At 39.7% G+C, this 9,777-nt stretch overlaps 1 long non-coding RNA gene across 2 annotated transcripts in view; it reads right to left on the minus strand.

The window, feature by feature from the left end:
• Positions 1-3,717, minus strand: part of LOC307050305 — a 35,062-nt gene extending 31,345 nt beyond the window's left edge. For both annotated transcript variants that reach the window (XR_013810787.1, XR_013810788.1), the window contains exons 1-2: positions 3,524-3,717; positions 3,298-3,411 (exon numbers count right to left, since the gene is read on the minus strand). This is a non-coding gene — a long non-coding RNA (uncharacterized lncRNA). The remainder of the gene's footprint in view (positions 1-3,297; positions 3,412-3,523) is intronic.
• Positions 3,718-9,777: the final 6,060 nt, after the last annotated feature.

The following is a 9,777-nucleotide window of genomic DNA, read 5'->3' on the forward strand; positions in this document are numbered from 1 at the left end:
AAATGTCATGAGAGGAGTATACAACGATGAAAATCATTGCCACTGTACATACGAGTGTGCTCCTCCCTACTGTGACTTTACAGCCTATGGAGAAAGCTCAGACAGTGGTCCCGCTCCAAGGGGCCGTGTCCTTCTCTCACTATTAACAATTCTTTACACAGTAATTCTAGTCCAACTCTTTTTCCTTGCCTCAGTATCGTATGTTTTTATCAGAGTACTACTCTGTTTTTAAGAGTCCCTACTCAAGAAAAGAGTAAAAGAACTTAAAACAGAAAATAGAGTATTGCAAAATATTCACTGATTTAAAGAAAATGTCTTTGGAAAGAGAAGATATTGCATGATCATTGTCCAACGACCCACAGTTCATTAATTTAGAAAGTCTGATTAAAGGCAGATATTCTTGGTTCTCTGCATTTAATCAAAAGATAAGCAGGCGCCTAACTTCCAAAATTAAATGTCTTTTGCTTTTCCTTAGTATTTAGTTCTTTCTCTTTAAGGCAGGGTTGCTCTCAGCAGGAAAGCCTGGAAGTGTGTTCCAGTGCTTTCATTATATTAGCTCTGTGGCTACGCCCTTTAACCAGGTATAAGGGAACAAGTGTGTGGCATAATAACTAAGACAAAGCATTAAAAGGTATAGGCTCCTTTGTAATATCTGAAGTAGAAATGGTAGAGGAAATCAGAGGAAAGAATAAGGCTAATAAACAAAGAGCCAGAAATGAGATGAGAATTACAAAAAGATATTAAAAGGCAAAACTCATGGAGCCAAAGGAAAGCACAGGAAAATGTGCTGTTTTTATGGTTTTCATAAAAGCAGGTAATGGTCTGAAAAGATCTCCAGTGAATTAGTTTCAGAAAGGAATCTGGCAAGGAAGTCTAGTCTAAAATAAAAATAACAAACAGGTGCTAAACCTTATAGTTACCAACCTGGCTACTAGAAAGGAACCCTGGAGACTCTAGCTGCCTTTAGCACCCCATTAGATGTCTCTGGGTTAATTGTGCTGATGAATTACCTAACTTTCAAACATTGTGTGTGTGTGTGTGTAGTGCCAAGTACACTGTACAGAGCTGTGGAGACTCTCCTGCCCTCTAAAGTTGCTCCATGTCTAGCTGGGATAAATAGATGTGAGAATTTACAGAATTACAGTACAGTAGGATAAGTGCTCTAAGATGGTGTACACAGGGTTCTTGGAAGCATAAGTTATTGGAGGGGAGAAGCGGCAATCAGAAAGGTTTCCTAAAAGAGGTGACAGCTAAACTGAGTCACCTCAGAAGGAAAAGTGATAATGAAAGTAGCCAACCTTTACTGAATGCTTATCAAGTATCAGGTTCTAATCTAAAATAATATTAATTAACTTTCAAAAAACAATCCTGACATGTAGGTATTGCTGTTATCCCCATTTTATAGTTGGAGAAACCGGGCACAGAAGGATTGGATAACATACTCAAGGACACAGATGGCAAAAAGTGAAGTAGTATTTGAACCTAGGCTGTATTCTTAATCATTAAACTAATAGTTAAAAATCTGCATAGCACAGAAGACAGTGCACAGACTTTAAAGTTGGAGAATCCGAGTTCTGCCACTTATTAGCCATAGTACTTCCACATTTTAATCTCTGCAAATTTTTACTTCCTTGATTGTAACACCACTATCAGTTGCCTACAGGTTTGATGTGAACATTAAAGACAGCCCATGTAAAACATCTGTCACATAGTAACGATAGTGGTGTTGCCTTCCACACTCTCTGCTGCTCCTCGTAGGCAAAAGTCAAGGGCAAGCATAGCACAGGGAGATCAGCTCGGTGCTTTGTGACCACCTAGAGAGGTGGGATAGGGAGGTTGGGAGGGAAACACAAAAGGGAGGGGATATGGGGACATATGTATGTGTATAGCTGATTCACTTTGTTATACAGCAGAAACTAACACACCATTGTAAAGCAATTATACTCCAATAAAGATGTTAAAAAAAAAAAAAAGTCAAGGGCAAGAACTCAGCATTTTGCTTTGGTGTTACTCAAGTTCCAGAGTATGAATCAGGCCAAGAGTGTTAGGGTGGAGTTTTCTAAGTCATCCTAAAATGTGCTAGTCATAGCATACATGGACCTGGGTGTTTATTCATTCATCCTTTCATTCAGCAAACATTTAATGCTGTTGGGCACGGTGAGAAATGCTGGGGATGTAGCAACAATCAACTCTGATATTGCTTATGGAAGTTAAAGTCTAATACAGGGGGCAGACATTAAACAAATACGTACAATTGTGTTGAGAACTCCCAAAAGAGAAAGTTAGGGCCTATGAAAATGTATAAACTAGTTTGAGTCAGAAAAGGCTTCCCTGAGGAAGAGACACTTGATCTGAGACGTGAAAATGAAGTAAAAATAAGCAAGCTGGGAGGCAAAATGTAAAAATTTCACGAAAAAGGAACATCTTCAAAAACTTATCATTGGCATTTGACAAAGTTAACCACTCCCTCCTCCTTGAATTGCTTTCTTCATTTGGTTTTCAGGGGCTCACCTCACTGGCTGCTGCTACTCATATTCATTGCTATTCTTTCATATCTCCACAACTCTGAATGTTGGAGTGTTTTAGTGCTTAGTCCTTGGATATTTTTCCCCTCTCTCTACACTCATCCTACTGGTGATCTCATTCCACCTCCTGGTATTAAAGACCATATACATGCAGATGACTCCAAAATGGGATCTCCAGCCTGAGACTTCTTTAATATCCAGATACATGCTTCCAACTGCCTACTTGTCATCACCACTTGAATGTCTAATTAACACCTCAAAATAAGTATGTCCAAACTGAATTATTTATCTCCCCCCTCCCACCCTCATCCCTACATCTGCTTGTCTCAGTCTTCTCCATCTCAGTTAATGACAAATCTATCTTTTGAGATGCTCAGAACAAAAATCTTACAGTCATCCTTGATTCTTCTTTTTGTTACTTCATATCTAATCTGTGAGCAAATCCTATTGTTTCAACCTTCAGAATATACATAGAATCTGATTACTTTTCACCACCTCCTCTATTACCACATGGTCAAAGCTACCATCATCTTTCACCTTGATTACTTCCATAGCCTCCTAATTTGTCTTCTGCTTCCATTCTGATCCTCAACACTCAATTCCCACACAGGAGACGGAGCGAATTCTTCTACAAGTAATGATGCATCATATCATCATTCCTTTGCGCAGAATCCTCCAATGATTTCCCATCTCATTCACAATAACGGTCTATAGAATGTTCCTGCCACCACTACCCATCCCTCCCTCCTTATCTCTCTGATTCATCTCCTACCTCTTCTGCACTTTGTTCACTCCTTTTCAGCTGTTCTCCTTGCTGATCCACTAACACACCAAAGCATGACCCCATCTCAGGATCTTTTTAATCCTGTTACTTCCTTGACCTGAGCTGATGGAAGGAAGGAGAAACAGAGACAAAGTAAAGGGAGCACACAAAATCTCACATACTCCTGGATGCAGAACAAAAGCAGTTATTTGAAAGGAGCCTGGGTCAGACCTACCTGCTGATCTTGGAGAGTCTCTGGAGAGGCAGGAGGCAGCTGGAGCTCACCCTGGGGACACAGACACTGGTGGCAGACATTTTAGGGAGGTTGTTCTACCACATGGACACTGGTGCTGGCAAGCATCATTTTGGAATCCTCCCTCTAGCTTAGCAGCCTCAGCACCCAGCCTTGCCCCCGCCCAACAGCCTGTAGTCACCAGTACTGGGATGCCACAGGTCAAGCAACTAACTAGGCAGGGACACAGCCCCACCCACCAGCAGGCAGGTTGCCTTAAGAACCCCTGAGCCCACAGCTGCCCCTGGACACGGCCCTGCCCGACACAGGGCCCAGGACCCAGCCCCACAGTGCGCAGGCACTAGACCTGATACCCCCAAGGTCCTGCAGCCAGAGGAACTGGGGCCAAGCACTTCCCACCAGTGGGCAGGCACCAGCTGCAGGACAACTGCAGTCCTGCAGCCTGCAGACGCAGCCCACCCACAAGCAGGCCAACACAAGCTTTAAGACCTCAGACACTGCAGCCAGCTGTGTCAGGAACTGGCTCCACCCACCAGCAGTCCGACACCAGCTCTGGAACCCCTGGGCACTGCAGCCAGAGTTTAGGACCTGGCTCTACAAACCAGAGGGCTGGCACTAGCCCTGGGGTCCTGCAGCCAGCCGACTCATGACCCAGCCCCACCAAACAGCAGCCAGCAGCCTCTGCACAGGCAGGGCCTGGCAACCAAAGATACTGGAGGCCAACCAAGCCTACCAGACCACCCACAGTAGTCAGCCCACCACAACAGAAGGACTCACTCAGCCCACATAAGGGGCACCCCTAAGAGCATACAGCTCTGACAATGGGAGGGGACTGCTGGGACACATAGGATGTCTCCTACAAAAGGTCACTTCTCTAAGGTTGGGAAACATAACCAATCTACCAGTAACAGAAATAAAAAAGCAAGCTAGGCAAAAATGAGGCAACAGAGAAACATATTCCAAATGAAGGAACAAGACAAAACCCCAGAAGAAGAACTAAGTGAAGTGGAGATAGGCACTCTACCTAAGAAAGAGTTCAGGGTAATGATTGTAAAGATGATCAAAGAACTCGGGAGAAGAATGGATGCAGAGCAAGAAGGTAGACGTCTTTAACAAAGACTAGGAAAATATAAAGAGCAACCAAACAGAGATGAAGAACACAATAACTGAAATGAAAAATACACTAAAAGGAATCAACAGTATAGTAAATGATACAGAGGGACAGATCAGCAAGCCGGAAGACAGAATAGTGGAAATCACTGAAGCTGAACAGAAAAAAGAAAAAAGAATGAAAAGAAATGAGAACAGTTTAAGAGATCTCTGGGACAACATCAAACATACTAACATTCACAATATAGGGATTCCAGAAGGAGAAGAGAGAAAGTGGCAGAGAACATACTTGAAAACATAACAGCTAAAAACTTCCTTAAGATGGGAAAGGAAACAGACATACAAGTAATACAAGTACAGGAAGCACAGAGTCCCAAACAGGATCAACCCCAAGAGAAACACACCAAGACACATTATAAGTAAAATGGCAAAAATTAAAGGTAAAGAGAGAATATTAAAAGCAACAAGGGAAAAGCAACAAGTTACATACAAGGGAATTCCCATAAGGCCATAAAGCTGACTTTACAGCAGAAACTTTGCAGGCAGGGAGAGGCACAATATATTTACAGTGATGAAAAAGGAAAAACCTACAACCAAGAATGCTGTACCCAGCAAGGCTCTAACTCAGATTTGATTGAGAGATCCTAAGTTTTACAGACAAGCAAAAGCTGAAAGAGCTCAGCACCACCAAACCAGCTTTACAAGAAATGTAAAAGGGACTTCTCTAAGCAAAAAAGAAAAGGCCACAACTAGAAACATGAAAATGGCAAAAGGAAAAAGGTCATCGGCAAAGGTAAATATACAGTAAAGGTAACAAAATCAACCACATACAAAGCATGTAGGAAGGTTAAAAGACAAAAGCGGTAAAATCATCTATATCTACAGTAAACAGTTAAGGGATATCAAAACAACTAGATACAAAATATGTCAAAAACAGTAATCATGACGGGAGGAGAGTACAAATGCAGGGTTATTAAAATGTTTGAAATTAAGAGATTAGCAACTTAAAACAGCATAGATAGACAGATAGCTACATATAAAGCTCATGGTAACCTCAAACCAAAAATCTGTAACAGATACACACACAAACAGAGAAAGGAATCCAAACATAACACTAAAAATAGTCACCAGACCACAAAAGAAAAGAACAAGAGAAGAAGAAACAAAAAAGAACTACAAAAACAATAAAAATGGCAACAAGGACATACATATCAATAATTACTTTAAATGTAAATAGTCTAAATGCTCCAATCAAAAGACATAGAGTGGGGCTTTCCTGGTGGCACAGTGGTTGAGAGTCCGCCTGCTGATGCAGGGGACGTGGGTTCGTGCCCCGGTCCGGGAGTATCCCACATGCTGCGGAGCAGCTGGGCCCGTGAGCCATGGCCGCTGGGCCTGCGCATCCGGAGCCTGTGCTCCGCAATGGGAGAGGCCGCAACAGTGAGAGGCCCGCATACCACAAAAAAAAAAAAAAAAAAAAAAGACATAGACTGGCTGAATGGATACAAAAACAAGACTCATATATATGCTGCCTACAAAAGACTCATTTCAAATCTAAAGACACACAAAGCCGGGCACGGTGGCGCGCGCCTGTAATCCCAGCTTCCCGGGAGGCTGAGGTCGGCGGATCGTGGGTGCCCGGGGGTTCAGTACTACCGCTCTGTGTAGAGCGGGCGTCCACACCGGGCCTGGCACCAACATGGGGCTCCCGGGGGAGCCCGGGGGTACCAGGTTGTCTAAGGAGGGGGGGACCCAGCCCAGGCCGGACACGGAGCAGGTCAAACTCCCCGTGCTGGGCGGCGGTGGGACCGCGCCTGCGAGCAGTGCCTGCAGTTCTGCCCGGACATCCGACGAGACCCGGTCTCTAAAAAAAAATAAAAATAAAAAATAAAGACACACATAAACTAAAAGTGAAGGGATGGAAAAAGGTATTTCATACAAATGGAAATCAAAAGAAAGCCAAAGTAGCAATACTTGTATCAGAGAAAATACACTTTAAAACAAAGACTGTTACAAGAGACAAAGAAGCACATTACATAATGATCAAAGGATCAATCCAAGAAAATATAGCAATTGTAAAATACACACACCCAATGTAGGACCACCAAAATACAGAAAGAAAATATTAACAGACTAAAAGGGAGAAATTGAGAGTAACACAATAATAGTAGGGAACTTTAACACTCCACTTACATCAATGGACAGATCATCCAGACTGAAAATCAGTAGGGAAACAAGGGCACACTTAGAGCAGCAGAACACATATTCTTTTGAAATGCACATGGAACATTCTCCAGGACAGATCACATGCTAGGCCACAAAACAAGTCTCGGTAAATTTAAGAAAGTTGAAATAATATCAAGCATCTTTTCTGACCACAACACTATGAGACTAGAAATCAACTACAAGAAAAAAACTGCAAAAGACACAAACTCGTGAAGGCTAAAAATGTTACTAAATAACCAATGAATTGCTGCACTAAAGGGAAGTTTATAGCAATACAACCTTACCTCAGGAAATAAGAAAAAAATCTCAAACAACCCAACTTACACCTAAAGGAACTAGAAAAAGAAGAACAAACAAAACTCAAAGTTAGTTAGAAGGAAAGAAGTCATAAAGATCAGAGCAGAAATACATGAAACAGAGACTAAAAAAAGAAAGAAAAGATCAATGAAACTAAGAGCTGGTTCTTTGTAAAAGAAACAATAATGATAAACTTTTAGCCAGACTCATCAAGAAAAAAAGAGAGGGCCCAAATCAAAAATGGAAAAGAAGTTATAACCACAGAAATACAAAGGATCATAAAAGATTACTATGAACAACTATATGACAATAATGAAGAACCTAGATGAAATGAACAAATTCTTAGAAATGTACAATCTCCCAAGACTAAACCAGGAAGAAACAGAAAATATGAACAGACAAATTACCAGTAATGAAAGTGAATCAGAAATTTCTTATAACTCCCAAAAAACAAAGGTCCAGAACCAGAGAGCTACACAGGTGAATGCTACCAAACATTTAGAGAAGAGTTAACACCTATCCTTCTCAAACTATTCCAAAAAATTGCAGAGGAAGGAACACTTCCAAACTCATTGTTTGAGACCAACATCACCTTGATATCCAAACAAGACAAAAATTATCAGAAAAAAAATAAGAGGCTAATATCACTGATGAACATAGATGTAAAAATCTTTGACAAAACATTAGCAAACCAAACTCAACAGTACATTACAAAGATCATACACCATGATCAAGTGGGATTTATCCCAGGAATGCAAGGATGGCTCAATATCCATAAATCTATAAATGTGATACATATTAACAAATTGAAAAATAAAAATCATATAATCATTTCAATAGATGCAGTAAAAGATTTTGACAAAATTCAACATCCACTTATGATAAAAACTCTCCAGAAAGTGGGTGGTATAGAGGGAACATACCTCAACATCATAAAGGCCATATATGATAAGCCCACGGCTAACATCATACTCAATGGTCAAAAGCTGAAAGCATTTCATCTAAATCAGGAACAAGAAAAGGATGCACACACTTGCCACTTTTTAATTCAACATTGTATTGGAAGTCCTAGCCACAGCAATCAGACAAGACAAAGAAATAAAAGGAATCCAAATTGGAAATGAAGAAGTAAAACTGTCACTGTTTGCAGATGGCATGCTACTATATTTAGAAAATCCAAAAGAAGCTACCAAAAACTACTAGAGATCATCAATGAGTTCAGTAAAGTTGCAGGATACAAAAGTAATATACAGAAAGCTGTTACATTTCTATATACTAACAACAAACTATCAGAAAGAGAAAATAAGGGAACAGCTCCATTTTCAACTGCATCAAAAATAATAAAATACCTAGGAATATATTTACCTAAGGAGGTAAAAGATCTGAACTCGGAACACTGACACTGATGAAAGAAATTGAAGATGACACAGATGGAAAGACATACTGTGTTCATAGGCCAGAAAAATTTATATTGGTAAAATGACCATACTACCCAAGGTTATCTACAGATTCAATGTACCTACTGAAATACCAATGGCATTTTTTCACAGAACTAGAATATATAATTTTAAATTTTGCATGGAAACACAAATGACCCTGAAAAGCCAAAACAATCTTGAGAAAGAACTGAGGTGGAGGTATCACACTCCCTGACTTTAGACCACACCACAAAGATACAGTAACCAAAACAGTATGGTACTAGCACAGAAAGAGACACACAGATCAAGGGAACAGAATACAGAGAAAGTCTAGAAATAAACCGATGCACTTATGGTCAATTAATTTACAACAAAGGAGGCAAGAATATACAATGAAGAAAAGACAGTCTGTTCAATAAGTGGTGCTGGGAAAACTGAACAGCTTACATGTGAAAGACTGAAATTAAAACATTTTCTCACACCATATACAAAAATAAACTTAAAATGTGTTAAAGACCTAAATGTAAGACCAGAAACCATAAAATTCTTAGGAAAAAACATAGGCAGAACACTCTTTGACATAAATCATAGATCTTTGGATCTGTCTTCTAAAGCAAAACAAATAAAAGCAAAAATAAACAAATGGGACCTAATCAAACTTATAAGCTTCTGCACAGCAAAGGAAACCATTGACAAAACAAAAAGACATCCTACTGAATGGGAGAAAATATTTGCAAATGATATGACCAATAAGGGGTTAGTGGGGAGAAAGTGGGGAGGGGCAAGATAGAAGGGTATTAAGAGGTACAAGCTACTATGTATAAAAAAAATAAGCTACAAGGATATATTGTATAGCACAGGAAATATAGCCAATATTTTATAATAACTATAAATGGAGTATAATCTTTAAAAATTGTGAACCACTATGTTGTACACCTGAAACTTACATAATATTGTAAATCAACTATACCTTAATTAAAAAATATTTTTAAATGTGCCAAAGGCTTGAATAGACATTTCTCCAAAGATATACAAATATTCTGCTTTAATTTTATAATTAATTTTATTAAAATATTTTATGTAAAAAAATATACACAAATGACCAATAAGCACATAAAAAGATGGTCAACCTCACTAATTGTTAGGTGTGGTATTGTGATTTATAATAAGAAATATATATTTGGT

Source organism: Hyperoodon ampullatus (genome assembly GCF_949752795.1).
Source record: "Hyperoodon ampullatus genome assembly, chromosome: 3".
NCBI classification, from domain to species: domain Eukaryota; kingdom Metazoa; phylum Chordata; class Mammalia; order Artiodactyla; family Ziphiidae; genus Hyperoodon; species Hyperoodon ampullatus.